The sequence below is a fragment of the Ixodes scapularis genome, unplaced genomic scaffold, assembly GCF_016920785.2.
Source record: "Ixodes scapularis isolate PalLabHiFi unplaced genomic scaffold, ASM1692078v2 PGA_scaffold12__126_contigs__length_90152505, whole genome shotgun sequence".
Lineage (NCBI taxonomy): Eukaryota > Metazoa > Arthropoda > Arachnida > Ixodida > Ixodidae > Ixodes > Ixodes scapularis.
In genome coordinates, this window is record NW_024609838.1 from 89,275,492 (window position 1) to 89,299,489 (window position 23,998).

The 23,998-nt window shown below is 44.7% G+C and overlaps 1 long non-coding RNA gene across 1 annotated transcript; it reads right to left on the reverse strand.

The window, feature by feature from the left end:
* Nucleotides 1-2,764: 2,764 nt before the first annotated feature.
* Nucleotides 2,765-10,502, reverse strand: LOC120841277. Its single transcript, XR_005715718.1, has 3 exons — nucleotides 10,403-10,502; nucleotides 5,535-5,684; nucleotides 2,765-2,847 (listed from the first exon to the last, which is right to left on the reverse strand). It is a non-coding gene; the product is annotated as an uncharacterized LOC120841277 (long non-coding RNA).
* Nucleotides 10,503-23,998: the final 13,496 nt, after the last annotated feature.

The following is a 23,998-nucleotide window of genomic DNA, read 5'->3' on the forward strand; positions in this document are numbered from 1 at the left end:
GAGAAGCCGTCTCGCTGGAAAGAGACATCCGCTCAGAAGGCAACAGTCTGCCGCCGCTCGAACGATTCTACCGAATCGTTCCTAGTTACTCCAGCTGGTCAAGACTTTCTCTTCAAAATAAATATATTCTCTTTCTGTCAAAAACAGAAAGGATAAACGCTAAATCTGGAAGCATTGACGTTCCCACACTTCGAACCAAAATAAGTGGCAAACTTATCGCAGGATTGAAGAGCGTCCGTCACCAGAAAGACGTCACCATCTTTTAGAATCCCTGCCGCCGTGGTACAAAGGTGGGGTCGCTCGCTGGGTAACGACGACTCCCGTTCAGAAGGTCACCTCCGGCTAAATCCTCTGGTCATCCTTTCTCCCATAGCGCCTTAAAACTAGACAAAAGACTGCGTAACCACCACGGACGGCACCTTCTTTGTATAGGGGTTAGCCCCCAACTTCCTGGCATTCAAAGACCGAATTATGCTGGACGCTGCGCCCGCGTAATCCTTGTCGCAGTTCCTGGTTGCGTGTCAAGGCTACTATACCATTTCTCTAAATAAAGAGACAAATTTCGTAGCAGTAATAGTGATGGCTTTCGTCTGCTTCGCCCTTACTTTGCCGCTACCGGCGTGAAAAAAAAAAAGTTTTTGGACATGAAAGACAAACTTAGGATAAAGGGCAGACTTGGAAGTAATCCTTTATAAGTAACGGGATTACTTGTAATTAATTACATTTCTTGTAATTTAGTGATTAATCCGTCACTTTTTTGAAAATGTAATTTGTAATGTAATCTCGTTAATTTTTCAGTAACGAATTACTGAAATTACTCGTTACAATTCTTCCGTCCCGTCAGGGGGAGAAACAGAGTGGAAGAAGGGCCATGCAACCGCATTCGCGCTTTTGGCATGGTAACGAGACTTTCGTGAGGTGCTGGTGAGGGAAAGGAATTCACGGAAAGCACGACAGCCCAGCCAAAGACCGTTTCTCGACTCGTTCGTACGGTCAGCCAGGCTGGGAGGTTTCGACTAGAGTGCCTTCATGTGCACATGAAGGCTCTCTAGTTTCGACACTCTACAGAAAGGCAACAGGCTTCGACTTCTTGGAAAACGAACGGACTGCGCGGAGCTTACAAAAGAGCAGAAAACGGATGGACCATAAAACCGCGGCGTGAGGTTCGTGTCGAGTGGGGCCGTGGACAGGGTGACCGTAGCGCATACGTCCGCTCCCTTCCCTCCTTCCCCCGCCTCTACCCTCCTTCTTCCCTCCCCACTCCTCCGCGCCTTGTTCCCCCAAAACAATTTTTTTTTTTAAACGAAACCGTGCTTTGCTTTTGGGTTTTTCCGCCTATACCACGCTCACCCCGCGAACAGAGAGGCTATTGAGACCTCGACCCTGCACATCCTTGACAGCGCTGTGCAAGCTGAATACTAACTGGGCCAATCAGCTATGTGGCTTTTTTCACTTGACTTTGCACTAGCGGATGCGTAGGGCAAAAACACGAGACGTGATGGCGGCAGTTCATTAGAACAAAGAAAAATCTAGCGCCAACCCAGCTGTCAGTTTAAACAGTAACTTTCGACAGCAGGCAATATGCTAGTCGGGGAGCACAACAAAACGGCTTGGGTTCTCCACAGCGGGTCGAGCCTGCGGGAACTTACACTGTTAGAAAAACTCCTGTCAAAGTATGGGACACATACATGCTAACCTTGTTGCCACAACATGTACTGTATTACCGAACTACAGAACATGTTCCATACTTCTTTAGTACGGGACATGTTGTTGTTGTATGGGCAGCCACAATAAGTTCCATACACCATCATCACGGAACAAGTAGTGTAGGCTACAGGAAATGTACCAACATGGCACACAGCAGCACATGTTCGGTTGCAAGCCATGCTAGAACATGTGCCATTTTTACGAAGTACATCACATGTTCCAATGCGTCCAAAATGACACAGGTTACATTTCTTGTACTTACGGAAAAAGTTCAGTCTTGTTTGTGATACTACTCGCCCCATTTTATGTTACTACCGCTATTCACGAGTACATCCGGGCTTTGTATGTCACATGCCAAGCTTCTCCTTAAAAAAGCTGATATGTGACATGCAAAACAGGGATGTCCTGACAGTTTGCAGGCGCAACTTGATGCAAGTCTTTGCAACATAAAATTACCTGCAATGTGGAAATGTTCCCCAAACTTGTATGGAAAATTTGAACTGCCGTATCTAATGCGAGCACTAACCTGAAAAACAGAACAATGAATCTGTGACATATATACTTAATAGAACAGCCAGGAATGCTATGAGAAAGTGCTCGCATGCTACGCCAAGTTTAGAGATAATTATTGTACATGTATGGACAGGGATAAAGGCATATAAACATTTGTAAACATCCTTATGAAACGAATTTCACGCTTGGTTCTTCTGGTTCCAAACCATAGCAACGGACCTATTGCGAAGAAGACTGAACAGTTTGCTGCTTCAAAAATTTGTACATTTATTTTTCTTTTAAATGACTAGAACACATACACAATAAAAAAACATTTCATGCCGCAAATATATTTGGGGCAGCTCAGCCATCAAAAAAAAATATCAAAGTGAGCAGCCTGCTAAAGAAAAATGTCACAAAAAATTATGCTGACAAGCTACACCTCGAAAAGAACCATCTCGGCCTATGACAACAAATAGTAATATTAACAATAGAAAAAAATGAATCTAAACAAGCACCGAATTTTCTTTCCACTTCTTTCGGAACTTCGAGAACTCTTGGAGGGCTCCCTGCGCCTTCAGACGCACCAGAGCAACTTTTCTTCAAGACTGCCGGGACCCCTCCTGTGGGTCCATTGCCACAAGTTGCCTGAAAGAAAGAGCACTTAATTAATGGGCGGGATTATTTAGAGGAAGATGTCTAACAGAAGCTAAGGAGTTCCTGACTCCTTCTTTAACTTCTCTATCGGTTAGTAATCCAATCTGAACAAATTCTAAATCTTGCCTATAGTATACTTTCAAGCCGAGACAAACGCCCCTAATCTGGACAGTCCGTGCACACACCATGAGCTTCCAAGTCTGATCCTTGCATCAAAACAAATGTTGATTGTACAAAAAAAAATTTCAACCCACTGGCATCAGTTTTCAGTAATAACTGCGCATATTTCGGAACTTGCGTGAGCACACAACGCTAAGACATTCTACAACCCGAGGCGGAGGCTACAAAGGAGGACAAACACATCCATCTCAATTGAGACGTATGTCTTCGTAGCCTCCATCCCGGGTTGTAGAATGTCCATATTAACCAGCTCGCCTGTCTAGTAACGTTGTACACAACAATACTTCGGTTAAAAAAGGAATTCAGAGTACCAGTCAATGCAACATTACAAAAAAGCTTGCCTGAAGTGCTTAAGCAGAATATTTTGGTTAATATTAGAACACTGAACATTCATGTCTTTTGGTTCATATTACTTATTCTAACCGATGAGCATAGCCCGGTCACAGGTATATTTATGTGCCCCTGCAGAACAAGGGCCCATGCATTTGCAGCCGAGTGATATTAAGGCGGGTTAAAATATAAGTTGCACGTACCGTAGGATGCATAAGTTCTAGTATTGGTTCTATATGACAATATATCTGAGTACCAGATTCATGTTGATTCTTTCATTATATTGCAACATAATAATAGGATTTAAAAAGAAACGGTCCTCCCCGCAGCACATCCAATTAATGTGAGTAACGAATTGTAAAGCGAATTGCGAATTGCCAAGCGAATTGTTAATAAGGGTGTCTAGAAAGCAGCACATTAACATTAGACCTTTTCCTTTCTTAGTGTAAAGTTTGAACAAGAACATGGTTCAACATGTTCCAGGTTGCTGTTGAAGGTGCCAAACAAACACAAACCCTAAGGCTAATATTCTGCTCTACCAAACATATTTTTTTCCAAATTGCTGTCGGAAGTTAGACACTTTGCTTGATGTAATTGGCAATGCGTCAGCGACAGTGTGACCAATCTGAATGAAACCCTTAATATTTACATGGGAATACTGCAATACGTTCGAGGAATCGTTATGCGTCTGCTATGCTGTTTTTTTTTTTTTTTTTGTTTTTTTTTACAGGTTTGTTTAAAGAAAAGCCATGAAAGCTACACTTATGCGGTTTGTGCGAGTGAGTTATACGCCCAGGGGGATGTTACCGGGGTGGCTAATCTTCGCGATAAGTGGGCTAATTAATTGAAATTCGTTAATTATATTTTAATTAGTGGAAGTAGTCGTATGGTTCCAATTGGATATTTGCTGAGCGTCGTTCAAATCCCCTAGATCAGTAATTTTTAGAAGGACTTTGAGCGCGTGAAAAGCGCAACAGTGTGCTGAAGTTACTACTCGTGGAGCAGGTACAAGGCTGGGGCTAGCTAAGAGACGGAAACATCGCGCGAGCGCCTTACCGCAACCGCCAGCCTCGTGCTCCACAAGTGGTAACTTTATTGTACTACTACACTTCTCACGCGCTTAAAGTGTTTTTGAAAATGACTCATTTAATGGCTTTCGATAACACTCAGCAAGTTTTTAATTGGAACCATATGTCTATTTTCACTACTTAAAAAGTTAACCAATTTTAATTAATTAGCCGACTTATTGCAAAGATTAGCCACCCACACAATGTCCCCCTGGGCGTATAACTCACTCGCACAAACCGCATAAGTGTAGCTTTTATGGCTTTTTTTAAACAAATCTGTAAGAATAAAAAAAAGTCCTGTATATGTACAGTACTCAGCAAAGGAACACGCAACTGTATTACCTCTTAAGATTACATCAATCTATGACGTAGCGCACAAAATTGTTGCATTAAGCATGAAGCGTTCGGCCACCGACAAGTTCGCACGTTTATGAGGTAATGAACAGTTTGTGTGTTCCTACAAGTTTCGGAAACATTGCACATTGCCGAAGGAAAACAGTGTTTGAAATTTTTGACTTGTGCCCTATACTGCAAATGACCTTTTTTTCGCGGGCTCAATATTTCGCGATTGAGGTAAAAGTTGAAGATTTGGAATAATTCGCGGGTTATAATTTTCGCGATGCGGCGGGATCCCAACATAGATTCCAATGTGTTTACATGTTACCAGAATCGTTCGCGGGACCTTTTTTTTTTTTTAATTATAGGCGATTTGGGAAAATTAGTATCTTCCGAAAAATAAGTCGCCTACAGTCTTCGAAATCTCCAATTCTGAGCCCAATTGGCTTTGCCGGAAATACGTTGAGGAGCACACCACCATTCAAAGGTATGCCAAACTGCCTAGGATGTTGGCAAGGACACGATAACAAATGAGGTACATAATTTATTGCTAACGGCCTTTTGTCATTAACGCTGTCAAAAATTACTTATCAGTTATTGCTGCTTCCCAGACAAAAATAAATCGCCTATTTATTTCTTCACGAAATGCAATATCCACTTGACAATTCCACCACTTGAAGGAATTAGAACTGTCCATACGATACATTTTTCCAAAGCAAATTCACAGTGCACATTTTCATAACTGAAAGACACATTCATAGTTACCTCTAAACGAACTTCAATGCTGCTGGCAGCTCAGCAGGGTAGTTTAGGTTGAGACAACAGTATGTGGCGTACATCAGCTCCATAGCAGAGAGGAAGCTGAAGCCTTCAAAGTACCTGGTGCCATCCAGTGGCAGTTGAAGATGCTTCTGCCTGAAAAAAGTAGATCTTTTTAGTCATAAAGGAACGCTGAACCAAACGTTTATGATTGCAATTGTGTTTGAGAGCATTAATACCTAGGACTTTTGGGAGTTATACTATTTTCAAACATGGCACACCTTTTCAGTTTTTATCTGGGGAGGAGATTTTCAGTTTCTTCCGGTTAGCATGTATACCCATGAGTTTTATCGCTTTATTCTGGTGATATGTATAGTATATTCCTTTAATTCACAACTCTAAACCGCACTCCGTTGCGGTGAATGAACTTGATACGCGATGAAAACAAGTCAAATCCCATCCTCTAAAAAAAGGGAACCTGGCACACAAAACCCTATTACAATTCACGAGCATGCTCATGAATGTGCGAGGCTGCATGCACAATGCGCGAGTCTGGTCACATATTCACGAGCAAGCTCGTGAATTGCGAGGTTGGTTAGGTCATGATTTCGAAAATATTTGTTTGGGGGCTCTGCAGTAATTTGTATTGGCAGAGCAAAGCTCTGCCACTATGGCCAGGATTCGGGTCGTCCAATGAAAGAACGTTAACGCGCGTCGTGCGTACAGCAGCTTCCAGTAGAGCTGCACGACGTCGTGCGTGTAGCAATACTCTACATAAAAAGGGTGTCCTTCTCAGGCCATAAGCGGGAGTTCACTCTGAGCATGCGCAGCGTTCAGAGAGCTCCAATGTGGCGTCCAGTGAATACCACCTATTACAATAGAGGTTTCGATTCGACCGGGGTAATTTCGAAGTATATTCGTCTATCAGTAGCCCGAGTTATTTCGGAAATATCAGTTCCGAAAAAATCCAATCAATTTAGTCCACAAAACACCAGGGCCCGTTTTCTCGAACGCGAACCGTGGTTTAAAGTTAACTATTGTCCCTAGAAGGGGGAATTCCAGGTCACGTGACTGGGAGACCAGGGGCGCCGAGGGAGGAACAGTACCTAGAAGCAAAATGGCCGCGGCGTCGCTTAGTGAGGGCTATTAGTTCTGCTTGGTTCTGCTGAACATTCATTTCGATCTGGCTGTTATATTAAAGGGACCATGAAATGACCTTTTTACTTTTTCCAGATAACTTTTACATTAAACCGTCAATGTTCACTGAATGCCGAACAGGCATCCGTTTTCGTCTCGGTTTATTAACTTTTACACAAAAAATTATTGAAATATCGACTTTTTCATTCTCTCCAACTGACCGCAAAAGAAGCCGTGACGTAGACCGTTTCCGGAACCGGAAGTTCTCTCGGCAGTAGGAGAATGGGACTGTTAGCGGCAACGAGTTGGGGTGCGCCGGTAGGTTTTACTGCGCTGATGTCAACGACGTATTTCCTGAATCGGCGCCTCTCATCGCCGCATCGCAGCTGAGCGAAATTCAATGAGATATGTTGCGCTACAGCGACAGCATGGGACTAGTCCCATACGCCGGTATGCCTGTTGGGAAGTGCAGCGAGTCTTGTCACCACCCCGTCATTGTTGGCAGAAGGGCCGGCCCGTGTCAGTCGTTTGCAAAGCGACGTAGATGGCGTTTTTCGCGGCCTCGGAGATGCAGGAGCGAGCCGACGTTAAAAAAGATACGTTTGAACTACGAGTGTCAGCAAGAGCCACGTAAATACCTGCTTACACTCGGAGCGGACGCGCGCGCTTGATGGAAGTCTTGTATTCGCGCTGTTGGTAAGCGCTTCGGGACCGTTCTTTTACGATTGCAACTCGATACTGACGCGACACTCGGCAAAGAAAGGTTGGACCGGGGTCGACAGTGACGTGCAGTCTGTCAGAATAAAAATGGCATACCAATAACAAAGTGTACATACCGTGTTACGAAGGCAATCCGTACGGCGTTTATTTCAGCTCTATATCACACAAAACAAGAAGATAGAATCGACGAGAGTCCCTTTTCGACGAGTGTTCGTCAACACTGCCTCGGAAAACAAGGGGAAGAGATTGACCTCCTCACCTCTTAATCTAGAATTGAGGTCAGTGATCAAACTATAATACGGGAAGGGTCCACAAGGGTCGCGCGGGCATATTCCATTTAGCACGCCAGCCGGTCGTAGGCAGACGGTCTTGCGACGAAGCAACGCAGCGCCGAGTCGGAATGCCTGCTAGGCCTATACGCTTCGTCGGAGTCGGTGAATCCAGCGTTCTTGTTCGTCGTGGTCTGTTTTAAGTACTGTTTTCTTGCTGCTTGAAGTCGGCACGCGCGGGAAGAACACGTAGAAAAATAAACGTTCAGTCAGTCAGAGTTTTGAGAGGAAGGAAAACAAAGAAAATAAATGTTCGTCGGTCGCCGTCACCCAAGTAACTGGCGGCCCTGCCCTACTGCGCACGCGCAGTAGTTGCTTCGTTTACCACACGATAGATGGCGCTTGGCTCTCAGCATTATCAAATTTGGCAATTTTCGCCACATATCTCTAATTATGCTACAAAATGTGGATCTGCATATTATTTAACAAAACTTTTAGGAAACATTCGCCGGCTATTTATTGTTTACGATCGCGGTGCTGGTGAGGTAGGCTCTTACCCAATAGGCGATGTGGATTCGGCTGACGTGCACCGATTCTGCGTATGCATCGTAGTGAACAGGCGAAGGAAGGAAGGCGCAAAAGAGTCCAGTTTTCTTTTAAAAGTTCTATAGCAAATAATTTTTTTGGGCTCCCTATTTTTGTGTTTTTGTGTTTCTTTTCACACCTTTTACGACGTGCGGTGGATGAAACTCGATTTTAAAATCATTTCATGGTCCCTTTAATGACTCACCATCAACCTATTAGCATGTCAAGCAAAGCGATAGTTCAGGGGGACTACTAAACTGGCCGACGGCAGCATTCCGCGAACGCATCACTCTTCAGCAGTCCGGGATCCAAGACATATGACGGTACATAAGCCTTGCAAGTGTTTTTATGGTGAATAAAAAAAAATGTTTTGCGAACGAGTGTTGGTACATATTTATACTAAGACGTTTAATTTGTTACACTATGCACGCCAACTCGTGAGCAGCGATTACTTTGCGGAGAAAGGGGGTTATCCTCAATAAAGTCTTCGTTGCGGGTGAACAGCTGAGACATTGTACTGTTTTTTTGTTCACAGTGCGTCGACAGTATGCCGACAGCGTTGAGGTTTCCACATATCCCCGGTGGCCAGCAATTCAACGGTGACGAGAAGCTTAGCTTCTCGTCACCGGTGAATCTGTTGGGCAAATGGAAGAGAGGGCAAACAGTTGAGATCAGCAGGAATCGCAGAAACGTGCGTCGCAAGGAACGAAAACGAGACTACAGCACCGGCGTTGCCAGACTGGAAGAAGCACGGGAAAGTTATGCGTTGTTTATGGGGAAACATATTGAAGGAAGTGTTTCTTACATTTTCGAATATTCGTCGACAAACTCTAGCATAGTAGCTAAAATTTCTTCGTACCATCGGAAGCAAATAAATATAAATTGGTCTTCAAGTACAACATTACTATATTTTGACTTAAAATACCATACTAAATCGATGACAACCAGCGGAAAAAGAAGATAAACAAAATGACTGGCTTGTTTCACCGATAGATGGCGCATCTTATTGCCCTATCAAAAATAATTATTGTTGTTCTATATCCAGCCGTTTATTACAGTACCTAGGTACTTTTCCCTTCCTAGGCACCGTGGTTTACCAAAATGGGTTTACCATCGCTTCGAGAAAACCGGCCCTGGAGTGACGGAGCATCCGCGGCGCGCACACGAGCATTAGCAAGACGATGATTGATTACTGGCACAGCGCAGATAAGTTTACTGGGCGACTCAAAATATCGCACTATAATGCGTTGCTATTCCTAAGATGCATAAGCCTGCATTATTACTCTGCATCAAGCAGGTGCCACCTTTATTTGACCGCATATTCGAAAAGCTGCCAAGAACGCTCACACGGTCGAGAAGCTGAGAAACGCAGTGCTCCGCTATGCCTTTCAAACGCATAAAAAAAAAAAAAAAAAAAAAAAAAGTTACAAACAAGCTTTCTTTATCGAACGCTGTATTGAGAATATATTACGCTTTCGACCTTAGGAATATACTTCGTTCCTTAAAACATAAATGACCAATGTTCACGTCTTCTAATCCGATCTTCCCTCATTCTCCAATTGCCCCATCCCCCTCCCCGATCAAGCGCTGAACTTTGAACCATGAGAGGTTGAAGTTAGCGGCGAATCTAGCTTAATTCGACGCGCCTAATACCCTTGTTACACGGGCACATTTAACTGCAGTTACGGTAAGCCACAGATAGCGCACAATACTTGCGGACGACATTCTGCGGCTATGCAGTCAAAGCTATGGGCGAACGTGCGCTCGAGCATCTTGAGCATCTATCGAAGCAGCGCACTCGCGCTCTTTACTTCTTCTGATATAGCTGTCAGAGAGTATAGTGCGGTATCTGTGGTGCCGCGAAACAGAAGTTGAGTTAACCGCGGTTAAATGTGCCCGTGTAACAGGGGTATAAGTCACGCATGTTGACAGCGGCTTGGCATAATAATGCGGGAATATTGCGGAAGCCGTGCTCTCCTAGTGCCCAACTACTAAATAGGGTCGGGCAGTATATCGCCCCGAATTAGAAACTATAAAAGGCCTAGCTTTATGCGGCTGGGAAGACGAGACGCTGAACGATGGGCATCCCGAACTTGGAATATACGACGCCTTTAGAGATAGTAAACTAACACTGGCGTTGGGAACAACTTAACGTATACGTACCTTGGAAAACGAAGCCGTCTACGCACCGTAGAACGCCGCTGACGACGCGACAACAACGCCAAACTCGCCTTCCGAACGGGTAGCAGCATTCCGCAGCCCCCGGGCCCAAGCCGGCCGGCAGCGGCTTGCGCATGCGCGGGAGAGAGATGTCTTCCTTCGCGCGGCGTAACTCGGCTCACGGGCGCTGTACTTCCGCGGTCTGATTGAGTTCCATAAAAATTCCTGGATATCCGGCACTTTTGGGCGCGTTCAATTCGGTTATACCAGTTGAACTGACTATAAACTGTAATCTAGTAAGGCTTTTTTTATTGATACGGATAAGCTCATACTTATTGCTTAAATAGCACATTTCAATGCATATGGTACAGTTCCCGTTTTTGAAAGCAAACAGCACATTATGTGCATTTCCAGGAAACGGGACATGTTCCACTCGGTTTTTCCACGTAGATTGATGGAATTTTCTAACAGTGTAGACCGACATTTTAGGGAAAGGAAACATAGCCCGAGTTTTTTTAGAATAAACGGTGACTCATTTGGACACTGGAGTTGTGAAGCCGCCTGTAGTGTAAACGCGTGAAAGACATGGAAGTGTGCTGTTCACTGAAAGTTTGGCTCTCTTAAATAATTTCTAGGCGGGAAAGTCAGTTCAGCTGAGAGATTGTGCATTAATATTTCATGTGACGTCTTGGTTCTGATAAGTTTGGTGATCAATAAAGAAGATCAAGTGGGTCATTCGGCCGGATAACAACCTTCATCAAGGAGGAGTCTTTGAGATGTACCGAGGGCCAAGTACCGCATCTTGGTCTCACAGCCAGTCAGTTTTAGTAGGTAAACCAGCCCATATTTAGGCAGCATGCAGCAAACATAGAAAAACCACACCTGGAAGCTCGCCGATTCTAAACTCGGTATAATTCGAATGGTGTGCGTGCCTCCACCGCCCAAGTGCATTCGTCGCATCTTGAGCACCTGTTCAAGCTTTTTAAAACTTTATATATACGTTCTCCTAAAATTATTAACCTAAGATATTGGGTAGAAAGTAATGAATATGTTTATTTTTGTTTTAATTTTGATGGTGCCCAAAATTTTCACCTCCAAACACGCAGTATATAGTGTGTATTTTTCGTGTTCCTTCGGAGTAACGCAAAAGTAATCGAGTAATGTAACGAAGTAATTAATCGATTACTTTTCACGGGGAGTAATTTTTAACGGTTATCCATTACTTTTTAGCAGTCTTGGGTAAGTTACTTTTAAAAAGTAATTCGTTACAGTTACAGTTACTTTCAGAAAAAAAAGTAGCGAAGTTACCGTTATAATTACCGCAGCAAAAAAGTAACTCGTTACAGTTACTTTTAAAAAGTAACGACGTTACTTCTCTATAACACAAACCAATTAGGAAAAACTAGACCACACTTTTCACCAAGTTTATTTCCATAAAATAAAAAACAAAAGTGTGATTTTTACTTTATGTTGCAACTTAGCAGCAGGTGCTTCTCAAAAGTAGTGTCTGAAAGTCTCCCTTGTTTGATAACGAACACGTCCCTGCCCTTGCTGAACAGGCGCTCGTCTAACGCGCTGGATGGGATTGCTGTGTTGTTTCGCCGGAACAGGTTTTTGATTGCCGGGTAGGCGTTGAGGCAATATAGTGCCGTTTTCTGCGGTCTAGTTGTTAGTAACCACCTCCACCACAGAAAAATACACTCTGTACGCCGGCCATTTTAGTTCTTTGTTCTTGTCAACATTCATATCCTTGTTAGCACTAGCACATTGATGGCTCGTTGATGGTTGCGCTGGGTTCATAGAGTCCCTGGACAAATTTCAGTTCGTACCCGGCAAGCTAAAAACAAACCCCGCGCAAACAGCAGTAAAATTTTCCTCGACTGTTAACACTACACCGGCGACCGGAGTAATGGCGCAAATCAAAATGCGAAGCATGCGCAGTGCCCTCCGCGCGTATTGTTTCACGTTTGATTCACCCGATTAAAAAGCCTCTGCGCAGAAAAAAGAACAACCGCAGAAGAGATAGTTCTTTAGGATACTAAGATGCAAGTGTTTAGTCGCAAAGTACAAGCGCGTGCTAAAAATGACTACTTTTTTTTTCACCAAACCTACAAATGGCTATATTCGGGTTGTGACTGGCGAGAAAGAACGTATTCAGAAGTTAATTTGTGCAAAAGATAACTTGACACTCGAAATGTCAGAACAATTTGGAAAGCGCAAAGAGCGGCTAAATTGTACTCGTTCGGTGATATATTATACATAAAAAAACTGGAAAGTAACGACAAAAGGAACGTCGTTACTTTCATCGTTACCTCAGAAAAAGTAATAGAAGTACAATCACAAGTTACATTTTTAAAAAGTAACTCGTTACAGTTACAAGCTACCAAAAAAATAACGAAGTTAAAGTAACGCGTTACTAGTAACGCGGTACGACCCAAGACTGCTTTTTAGGCCAAGTAATTGTAACTGTAATTAATTACTTTTTTGAAGTAACGGCCACAAGTCTGGCTAAAGGGCTTATAAACGCTCGCCACCTTTTTCAATCATATATACACGTAAAGATACTGCGAGTACGCATGTAATAAGAACCAAAGTATGGCCCGCTCTTTACTTCGTTTATAGTCACCAATAATCTTCTTTGGTCACTATTATGGGTTATCTTAAGAGTAAGCGATCGGTGTCCTATTTTCGTTGCTTGTGTAGCCTAAACCGGGCTGTGACTAAAACCGGTGTGGCTGTAAGGTATGTTGTTTGTGAGCACTCCGTGTACTGTACACTTGCCTTTGTCATGCAATTTCTGCCTCTAACCAACAAGGCCGCTTTGGAACGCTTGTTATAAAAGCCCTTTTTACTGACATCTCGCACTCACTTTTCGTGCAAGATGGCAACGACCACCGAAACTTTGTTATTATGGCCCGGGCTAAAGGCTAAACTCCGTGGAGCGAATTATGCGACAAATAACTGACGAACGCCGCCCGACGGCACGCTCGATTGGCGCTTTACGTAGCACCAACTGTGCTGATGCCACGCGCAGAGCCAAAGCCGCCAGGCTAAATTCGTCGATTTTTCGCTGTGTATTCGTCCCATGGAGTTGAGCCTTAAGTGCTATGTTTAAACTGACCGAAACGAAGTCAGACAATTTGCTGTTTAAATGTCTGCTCTGTATGCCGAAACTCAAACTGCTGAGCACATCCAGGACGTCGAACTCTAATTTGAAAAAGCACATTAAGAGTTATTCTTCAATGTCACTTACCTTTTTTCGTTAAAATGTCGTCGTTAAGCCTTCTTAGCCAAAAGAACGCACCTTCCTTTCGAGATAGTTTTGTTAGTCGCAGTTTTTCAGCTACATCTCACGATGCTCATTAATGTAACCTAGCGAAAAAAGCCTTCGAAAACGGCTTGGTTTAGTTACTTGTATAATTCAGAAGAAAAATAAATTAATCATAGAAGTTATATATAAACACGCCTATGTGAGATATGTTTGCGGTTTATTTAGACAGTCTTTTTCTATACTAATTCGTGATGCAGTTTAGTTAATCTTTCGTTGTTCCACACGACTGATAACTAGAAATTAACAGCGGTGCTTCGCACCAGTCCTAATTGTTTTCTTTTCCGCCAGTCCCTGTATTCGCAGAAGCTGACAGGGTTCGCGGTAATTTCAGAGAAACGAAAGACCGAAGCTACAACCCACTTTCCCAACACACCCTTGAGGAAGCAGAGGAAGATCGACCGTATGCATCAAACTCCCGTTTCTCAAGAAGTGTTCGACAATCTTATAGGCACGTTTGTGGTTGAGACTCCACAGTCATATACTAACATCTGTCATATACTAACAGTGAAACACAAAGTAACGACAAACTAACGTAAAAGTAACGTCCGTTAGTCATGACAAGTAACGACACAGGTATTTCGTTACATTTACAAAACTGAAACGGAGCTCTGTAACGCGTTAGCTTTTTTCCAAGCTAACGAGTAACGCTATTTCGTTGATTGTTCTCTACGTCCGTACATTTCATCGAATGCCGTTTCATCGAATGCCGTTTCATCGAAGCCGTTTCATCGAACACCGTTTCATCGAACGCCGTTTCCTCGAACGCCGTTTCATAAAAGCCGTTTCATCGAACACCTTTTCATCGAACAACATTATAGTGTGTAATATATTAAAATTTACTTTAATTTTTGTACACTTCATCGAATTCTCTCTGACTTTTTTTTCTTCTTTTGTTTCTGTTTTTATATCACTGGGTCCAGTGACGAGATAAGTTCCATCGTGAACATATCCTGCTTCGAGAAGAAAGGCCCTATGAAACAATGACCCCTCTCCATGTCACATGAAACAATTAAAAATGAGACAAAAAGAGAGAGCACAGACATTTAAAATTGTTTCAAGTGTCTGTCCTTTATTTTCAGTGTCGTGGTTTCAGTCATGTATGTACATGAGTAAAGCCTTTCAGTAAGTCGCATACCCAATTGTTTTTATTTCCTTTTATGGAAATTGTTTTTATTTTTAGCAATTTGACACCACCTTCAAAACAATTTTACAAGTGACTACCTTGGTCTAAACAAATGCAAAGTGAAACATCTATAAAGCACTGATATGCCCCAAAACTTGGTACAGAGCCATAACAGAGAAATTCGAAGAAACGGCCCTTAGCGATTCGTTGAAATGTCCGTTTATTCGATGAAATGACGTTCGGCGAAATGTCCGCTAGCCATTTTCGGTAACGGGCACAACACCGCTGGGAGACATTTCCGGTGTCAAAAGGATCGGAGGTACGGAGTCGAAAACAGTATATCATCGAATTGTAGTGGACATACACGTAGAATGATCCGGTGCAAAGTTTCGCTTTATTTCCTAAACGAATCATGCAGGCATCCAAGAATACCTTCATACCAAATTGTTAGACAAAACTGTAGAGAATATTGTGTTTTCTTGTAAAAGATTTTGGCCCCCTTGTCTTTCCTTTTGTCGCATTTCCACTTCTTCGCTTTCGCAAATTATGAATGTGGTAGATTTGTCCAGTGGCTTAGAGCTCACTTTTTGAAAGGAACCGAAAATAAAAACGGACCGGTACAAGCTGAGCTATGCAGGACGTTTGAAGAGAGCCTGTCGTAATGAAAATGAACTGCTCTAATGTGGTTAGTCGGGTCAGCCAGTTCATAATTTTTCATCCACTTTTGAAAGGCTCCGGAAAAACAAGAAACCAGGACAAGCTGAGTGCCGCAAGGCGCCTCGTATTGTTGTGGTTGTCCCGGTTTTTTATGTCCTTTCGGCGCTCCTCAAATCTCACAATGTTCGATTTCTAAACGCGGTTTTTATTTTCGCCCAGAAATGAGACAAAAATACGTAATAATTTTTCACACCAGTGCAATTCAATAGAGACTTGTATTTCCAGCAAGCTGCTTTCCGCCATGCTTCCATGTGATCCTCCAGGCCGAGAATGTTTGTGTACAGTGATTAAACTATCTACATGTAAATTGACATGCACTATAAATCTGGCACTCTCTCTTAGAAGCAGCATGTTAGTACGCACAAATTCCCCCACGTGGAAAGAAGGTGGAAATATCCCGGGCATGATTTGTGCAAAAGGCTAGATTCAACAGTCGCCTATTATTTCTACAAACCCCCTGACAGGTTCACTACCATATATTGAGTCCTTTCTCCAAGAAGCGAGGCTTTGGTAGAAATTCGTTGGCTGGGCCGCTGTTCTTTGTGGTGGCGCGGGGAAAAAGATGAAGAGAGAGCGGCGGGGGGAAGGAAGGGAAGGGAGGGAAGGAGGCAACAATTTTTGCAAGCTAATATGTGTTTTGTTTTGTTTTTTGCGACAATTGCGACATTTTTTTGCGGGTAGGTATGCCTTTGTTTAGAGTGCTACAATATAGGGTGTAAACAGTTTTACGAATTTCCCACAAATGTTTTATCGTCAACGACAGTTTGTAAAGTATTACGCACTGCCTCGGGTGCTTTGACCTTACGCACTGGAGCGTCACAGGAGCGACTATTTCCGCAAAATTAATACGAGGACCTTTTTCTCCCTTTGAAATTTGAATCGACCACTTCTGTGGCATCACGACGAACATACTTTCACCATGAAATCATAACAAATAATGATTGATGATGAAATTGATTGAGTCCTAACAGTAGAGCCACATTATTTAGGTTGCAAATAATTGGGCGACGTTCATGCGATGTTTTTACTGCCAAGTTCGAATGTGTTGAGAACGAGTAGCCGAAAACCCTGTGTGCAGACTGCTTCCTGAAGTGGCCTGATATCTCCCCGATTCGAGAAAGGGGGGGAGGGGGGGAGAGAGAAAGGTGTGGTTGTTGTGGGAAGATGATAATATTTATTCTCACTCAGGAGAGCCACCGGTCATTCAAAAGTCGACTCGCTCATAACGGGAAAGCCTGTCGGGCCACATCTATAGTAACTATGAGTAAAATGTGGTATACACCTAAGTTACTAAGAAATTATGATCGTGCAAACGATGAGGCGTTGTGGATACAGGTGAAGCAAAGACTTATTTCACGACTGCACCGTCTTTGTTAGAAGCCGAAATTGCGGCTTGCTTCTTCCACCTTCCTGACGCAAGGCTTGTCGAATATTTGATAAATTCGGTAAAGCGTCGATCGCGGAAGCCCGCGCCAATATTTAAAAGTCTTTATCAAGTTATAAAACAAACATCGAGCAGAGGTAAGGACGAATAAATTCGCAAAATAATTCAAAATGGGATGAACAACCTATGAGGGAGATCTATGTTTCGGACAGTAATGACGAGATTAGAGAGAGCAACTTGATTTATATGTCTCGGAAAGAAATGTATTCTCGACGACCTGAACCCTTTATTGCGCAAGCCAATCCTTGTGCAGACGCGGGAATAGTTCCAGCAGCCGCGAGATGCCAGAGGGCGGCTGCTGCAACGACCCCAGCACACCGGGGCCTATCGGGTCTGCGTTGGGCCGCACTGACGTAGTCTCGCGGATTGAGCGTGCCCGCGACAATGAGGGGAAGACGCCTGGAAGTCTCAAGGTCGTTGTCGCGCTCGCAGCTAGCCGCTCATTCTGCGCTTTTTGAGGATTATCCGTACAAGAAAAGCCGACACAAAAGAAGCCCCTGACGTCACGTGACTCTTGGGATAGGGTGAGAAGAGGAAGGGCGCGAGAGGCATTTTCCGAAAGGGCAACTCCGCTTCATTTTTGGTTTTGAAGAAAACAATGCAGTCCTCTTCAGTAACGCCTAGGAAGACCACAGTCAAATATTACGACGCAGATCTGTCTAAATGTTTCCGAACCGGCAAACTTTGCAACTCGGCAAGTTGCCGAAACCGGCTGAAGCGCAGACCGGATGCGCTTTTTGCTCTGGATTCAGGCGCGTTGGCGTCAAACTGACGTCATTTCCTGCGCGCAGGCGCGCGTTTTCGCAGGAGCGTTTGGTTTCTAGCCAAAACTAGGGGTGTCGCGAACCGGCCGAGGTTCGAGTTCGACCAGGCTCGACTTTTTCGAACTTTTAGTAGAAAATTCGACGAACCTTGTATTAAGGTTCGACTCATGTGCGCATGCGCGACAGGCTGGCCAGTTGGCTTCGGATTGGATGGTGATGGCTAAGAAATAAATTAAGGGCAGCGCTGATTGGTTATTTCACTTAATGCAGTACAAAACAATTAAGTTATTAACCTCTTCAGTAATTAGAATTAGTTTCTTTAAATTGCAACTGTTTATAAAATAAAATAACCCTTTTCTTAAAAAAAAAAATTCTCCAAACCTTGACATGCTTGTATCAAGGTCTGGCCACACTGTCCACAAAGTCGAACCGGTCGATTTTGGTGAAAAGTTCGAAGGTTCGTCGAACTGGTTCGACCCAGTCGAACCCCGAAAGTTCGATCTAAAAATCTGGTTCGACAAAAGTTCGCGACACCCCTAGCCAAAACTTCTAGCCGACCCAGAACAAGACGCGCGCGCCGAGGCGTCGAAGCGGCTCTCGCTCAATGAGGGTCGGTCGAACTATCACGTGATCCTGCGCGGTACGCTGTTTCGTATTCAGCACATTTCAAAGTGTTCAAAAGCATTTTTATTTTCCATGGAAAAATTTAAAAAAAGTGTTTCTTCTTACAATCAAACCCATTTTATTTACTCACTCTTTCATTTAATTTTTATTTTGTAGTATTTGCGTCAACATCTACATCGCGTGTTGAGAATTCTGATATCTGGCAACGCTGATAACGCGCGGCCGGTTGTGCTTGGCTTTGCCTGCATGCGGGTGCCCCCGAGCTTAGCGAATTTCGCTCCTTCTCGTCCCGCTTTCCACCTTTGCTGGCACACCAGAACCGGAGCCGGCTAGCTGTGTTCATCATTATCAACCAGTTATTAAAGACGGAAGCTGACTACGTCTCTGCTGTGAGGCGTCAAAATTATTTTCTCCGAAAGATAGCTCCTTGTGGAACAACCTTCAAAACATGATGGCTCTTCCAACTGGCGACTAAAAATTTACGCAGAAACACGTTCTCAACATATATTTTTTACGGATTTCATATCTGGTTTGATATGAATCAACGTCGTGCAAGCTTGAGTCCGTGTGACCATTATCAAATTTCCATTTGTGCTGCAATGACCAAATTGTCCATCTAGCGTATCTTATAATCTCAAGCGAAGAGAGAAGCTGCGTCATACTATGGCAGACGGAACTCACGTTTGCAAGTGAAATAAACGCTATCATCATCATCGCTTCAGCTTAGCCTTGAACAGTACATTGTGGCAATGCTGCAGTGCCCTTTCTCTCAAATGCTTTCACACCCGGGTGCCGCGCGCACTGCAAACGGGTTGCGACATTGCAACTCGCTGGCAAGTATGGCGTCGGAGATGGACGACAGCGTATTCGACATGGTGAAAGTTTGTTGGACAGTGAAATCATTGATTGAAAATTGAATACAACGGCCAATCTCTTGTTGTCATCTGCGGCCGTGGGTTGATAGAGATCGGGATATTTTTGGCTGTGGCGTTCTCCCCCATGTCGAAATGGTAAACGTGCACGAATTAGCAGAAAAGATCCATAACCCGTGCGGTGGTAATATATCCAAACTCTGCAAGTGTAAGTAGTTATAGCGCGCCATCAACTAGTTAAATTTGAAACGGCAAATATGTACAGCCCGGCGACTCGCCGGCTTTGGCAATTAGGTCTCTGCAGGCGCGACCGGGGGATGCACCAGCTTTGGTAGCGAATGGACTAGCGAGCGTTGTACCTTCAGCCATTTTCCGAATTTTACTACACGGCAACGTTGCAAGAACACTGAGATGGGAAACTCACCGCTCAAACCTGGGCCCCTTGGCGTCCACCGAGACCGAGATAAATTCGACAATTTCGCCACTCTTAATCTTCTTTTTTTTTCTTCTTTTTTTACTGTGGTCACCTTCAGCTTGCATAAAGCATGTTAATGCGTAAGAACAAACAGAAAAAGCTTCTTTTTCTTGTAAATTTTATTAGAGTTTAGTACCAAATGACGTGCGCGTGATCTTTTCTAATATCTTTAGCTTCAAGGCTTTACAGCACAATTAATATTGTTTTTATACAAACTTGCCTCAGCGGTGATTTTTTTCAGGTAGAGCGTCCCGACTTTGGTGCATCGCATCCTAAGAGAGTGGTTTTATAATAACGTTGGCACACGGTGTCCTAGGCAACATGGAGCTCGAAGCCGTGCAGGCCCATTCACACCGGCGGTTGAGTCGCGTTTGTGGAAGAGTTTGCTTAAAGGGGTACGGAAACCAAATTCTAGAGCCCATCTCTTTGCTTGAACATAAAGAGGGTTAAAATAGGACTTCACCAATACCAATATTCCGCAGGATAACGCGAGAAAACGAATTTTTAACTGAATAAAACGATAACCGAAAACCACCTCGTTGATGTCTGTGAAGCTTCGATGGACTGTCGTGACGACAACATGTCCGTAAGAGCAGCGCCACAACGAGAAATACGGTCACTCATAGGCATTACTTAGGTCTGGACGTAGTACCGAGGCGCTTTGGTGAAGAAAGCAACAGTAGAGTTGGCCACCGTTCGTTTTAGTATCGGGTGGTCTTTCCGGCAACGCTTCTTTGGGGTGGTTTGGAGATTGTGTTCGTGCGATGTAATATTCACGCTACGAAATGTCTGCTTAAACGGGCCCGCATGCCCATCTTTCCTGATCACGAGATAGCCGCCTTCGTCGACCGCAAATGATAACGAACTCGATCGCTAAGAAGTCAACACAACTACCATCGTTGCTAAAACTAGACGACCCGTACGGTTGTGCAAAGCGGCGCGCATGTAAACAAATCCCTGCGGCGCTTTTCGGGGATGCGGGAGAGAGCCAACATCCATGGGAAGATGCGTTTGAAGTAAAAGAGTGTCAGCTAGCAAGATCCACGTAAATACCTGTTCGCGCTGAGCAGAACCGCACTGGCATTGCGTTCTTGGTAACCGCTTCGAAAACGGTCTTTTACAACCGATTTTATGAACCGTTGGGCCTTTAGACAATCGCAACTCGATGCTGACGAGACGCTCGGCAGAGAAAGATTGGACCAGCATTGAGTCGCTCCCAAAAACTGCTCTCACTCGACATGTTTTGGCGTATCTTGTCGAAATAAAATGGACATCTAAAAAACGTGTACGTACCCAAGTTGCGAAGGCAATCCATATGGCTTTTATTTGAGCTCTATAACACACACACACAAAAAAAGGAGATTGAATTGAGGATAGTGTCCCTTCTCGACGAGATCGTTCGTCACCGCTGCACCAGAAAACAAGCTAGGTACGACGAGGGGAAAGACTGGCCTTCTTACCCCAAATTATAGGTCAGGGTTCAAACTATTCATACGAGGAGGGTCCACAGAGGTCGCGTGGGCGTATTCCATTCATCAAGCCAGCCGATCGTCTGGTCTTGCCACGGATCGTCGAAGAATTTTGCTAAGCCTACTATAGTCGGTTACAAGTTAAGAAGGTAGTAGAAGCCCCTCCCCATAAGCGTGATGCGCCCGCTTCAGACGCCTCCGCAGTCGAGAAGATAGTTCGCTGAAAACGCCCCTTCTACTTCAATGGATGGATATTGACTACAGACAGACCTTGTAGCGGGCGGTAGCTTGCGCCACCTAGCCGAGGCAAATTACTCGCTCCGGAAGGTTGACGTAAAAAGAAGGCTTCAGTGCAACGAAAATTGTAACTTTTATAAGTAATGCATATATGGTTGTTGGTTTTAGCTTGATAACCTTCCTACTCGAATTAGGTACATTCCGTGTATTTTCTGCGTTTGTTAAAAAAAACCTGCGTTTCGGGTTTTGAAAGTTTCTGCGATTTGCGTTTTAACAATGCCGAAGTCGCCGTTTTCCGTTATGAATCCCAACGTGGAGACAGCGGAATGCGATTCCTCTGATTCTTCTTCGTCAAGAGAGTCTGGTGCAGCCTCGCCGCCTACGCCAAGGCGCCTCTACAAGAAGCATAAGAGCGGCGATGTCCTCAACCGAGCTGCACGGCAGCTGATAATGAACGCGTACGTTCAGGTGCGACACGAACCGCCCGCCAAGCCCGGCCAGCCCGGCCTCACTGTGGAGGAGTCCTGCATCAAAGTCAGCAAGCTGCTTGGCGTTGGTGTACGCACCGTCCTCGAGATTAGGAAGCAGGCGAAAGAAACCGAGGGACAAGTTGTGACACTTTCTCGGAAGCGCCCAGCAAGTGAAGGCAAGAGGCGGCGCAAAGTCAGGTACGGTGAGTTCACGTTGTGCGCGCTAAGATCGTGCGTCCACCGTTTCTTTCGACGGAACGAGGTCCCCACGGTCAAGAAGATAACGGCCGAATTCTGCGCGAGCACTGAACTTCCCTCGTTGAAGGCTTGGACTGTGCGTCGCCTTCTCCACGACATCGGATTCGAGCATGACAAGAGGGAACGAAACTCCCGGTTGATTGAACGAGAGGACATAGTCGCCTGGCAGCAGAAGTACCTGCATGAGATCGCACGTCACCGACAAGATGGTCGGAAGATCTTCTACTTGGACGAGACGTGGGTGACAGCAGGGCACACTGTCTCAAAGGTGTGGGTAGACACGACAGTGGCCTCGTCTCACGACGCCTTCATGCGTGGTCTCTCGACTGGCCTCAAGCAGCCATCGGGGAAGGGCCAGCGTCTTATTGTCACCCACATCGGCAGCGATGAAGGCTTCGTCGACGGCTGCCTGGACGTGTTCCGTGGACAAAAAACCGGTGATTACCACGAGGAGATGGATGGCGCCCGCTTCGAGAAGTGGTTCGACGGTGTCCTCGACAAACTGCCGACAGGAAGCGTTATCGTCATGGACAACGCTTCTTACCATTCACGGCGGTTGGAAGCAGTGCCGACGACGAGTTCCCGGAAGGACGACATCCGACAGTGGCTGACGTCTAAGAAAATTTCATGGGACCCCAAGATGGTGAAGAAGCAGCTGCTCGACATTGTGGCCTTGGTGAAGCCACAGCACCTAAAGTATCGTGTGGACACTGCTGCCGAGTTCAAACCCAACGCCGTATCACTGCGAGTTCAACCCCATTGAACTGATATGGGCGCAGATCAAGAACGGCGTTGCTGCCCGAAACACGACGTTCAAGATTGTCGACGTGGGGAGACTCCTCAACGAAGAAGTTGACAAGGTCACCACTGACAACTGGATTAATGCTGTCAGGCACGTTATTGACATTGAAGCAACGTTCCGACGAGGCGGTGCCACAAGTGCCCACATCCAGCCCATCGTCATCCAGCTGGATGGAGAGGACACCCCATCCGAGAGTGACCTGTCTGGTGTCGAGCCCCTTGACGAAGCTTAAGGCCACCATTATGGAGAAAGCGTGGAACATCTCGGAACACAAAACGGTCCTTTTAAGGACCACTTATTTGCTTTAAGATCGGATTGTTGTTCTTGACCACCACTAACCTCCCGTGTCTCATGTTGTCATGCTTCTCTGCTCGTTGCCGAATAGCATTTCGATATGCAGCCACCAGACAAACTTTTTTATTTTTGTTGCGATAATGTCTAAGCTGGTCTATACATTGCACTGTGCCATAAATCACCAGTATAGATTTCAACTTCACGAAAACAAAAGTTTGCAGCCCATCTACGGCAAAGACATCAGATGCCATATTGACCTTTCCCGCTGTCTAAAGATCTTTGCTACGCAGCAAATGTAATTTTGATTGCAAATAAGCTCTTTTTTGTCTAAGAAAAACGACACAACATATCACTGCCAGTGCTCTGCTTTAAAGCATAAATGGGACGTCTGTGGCCATTTACATGACTGAGGCTTCTGGGAATAACAAAGCCGTGTGTTAGCACAGTGGAGAGCGAAATCGCTGTACCAGTACTCTGTTTCTAAGTCTAAAGGGAACGCCTATGGTCATTCACATGACCGAGGCCCCTCTGAAAACAACAATAATGTGAGCCAGCACTGTGGGAAGCTAACTCTTAATGCCAATGACCTGTTTCGAAGCATAAACTGGACGTCAGTGGCCATTCACATGACCGAGGCCACTCTGAGAATAACAATAACGTGCATCAGCGCTGCGGGCAGCTAACTCTAACTGCCAGTGACCTGTTTCGAAGCATAAACT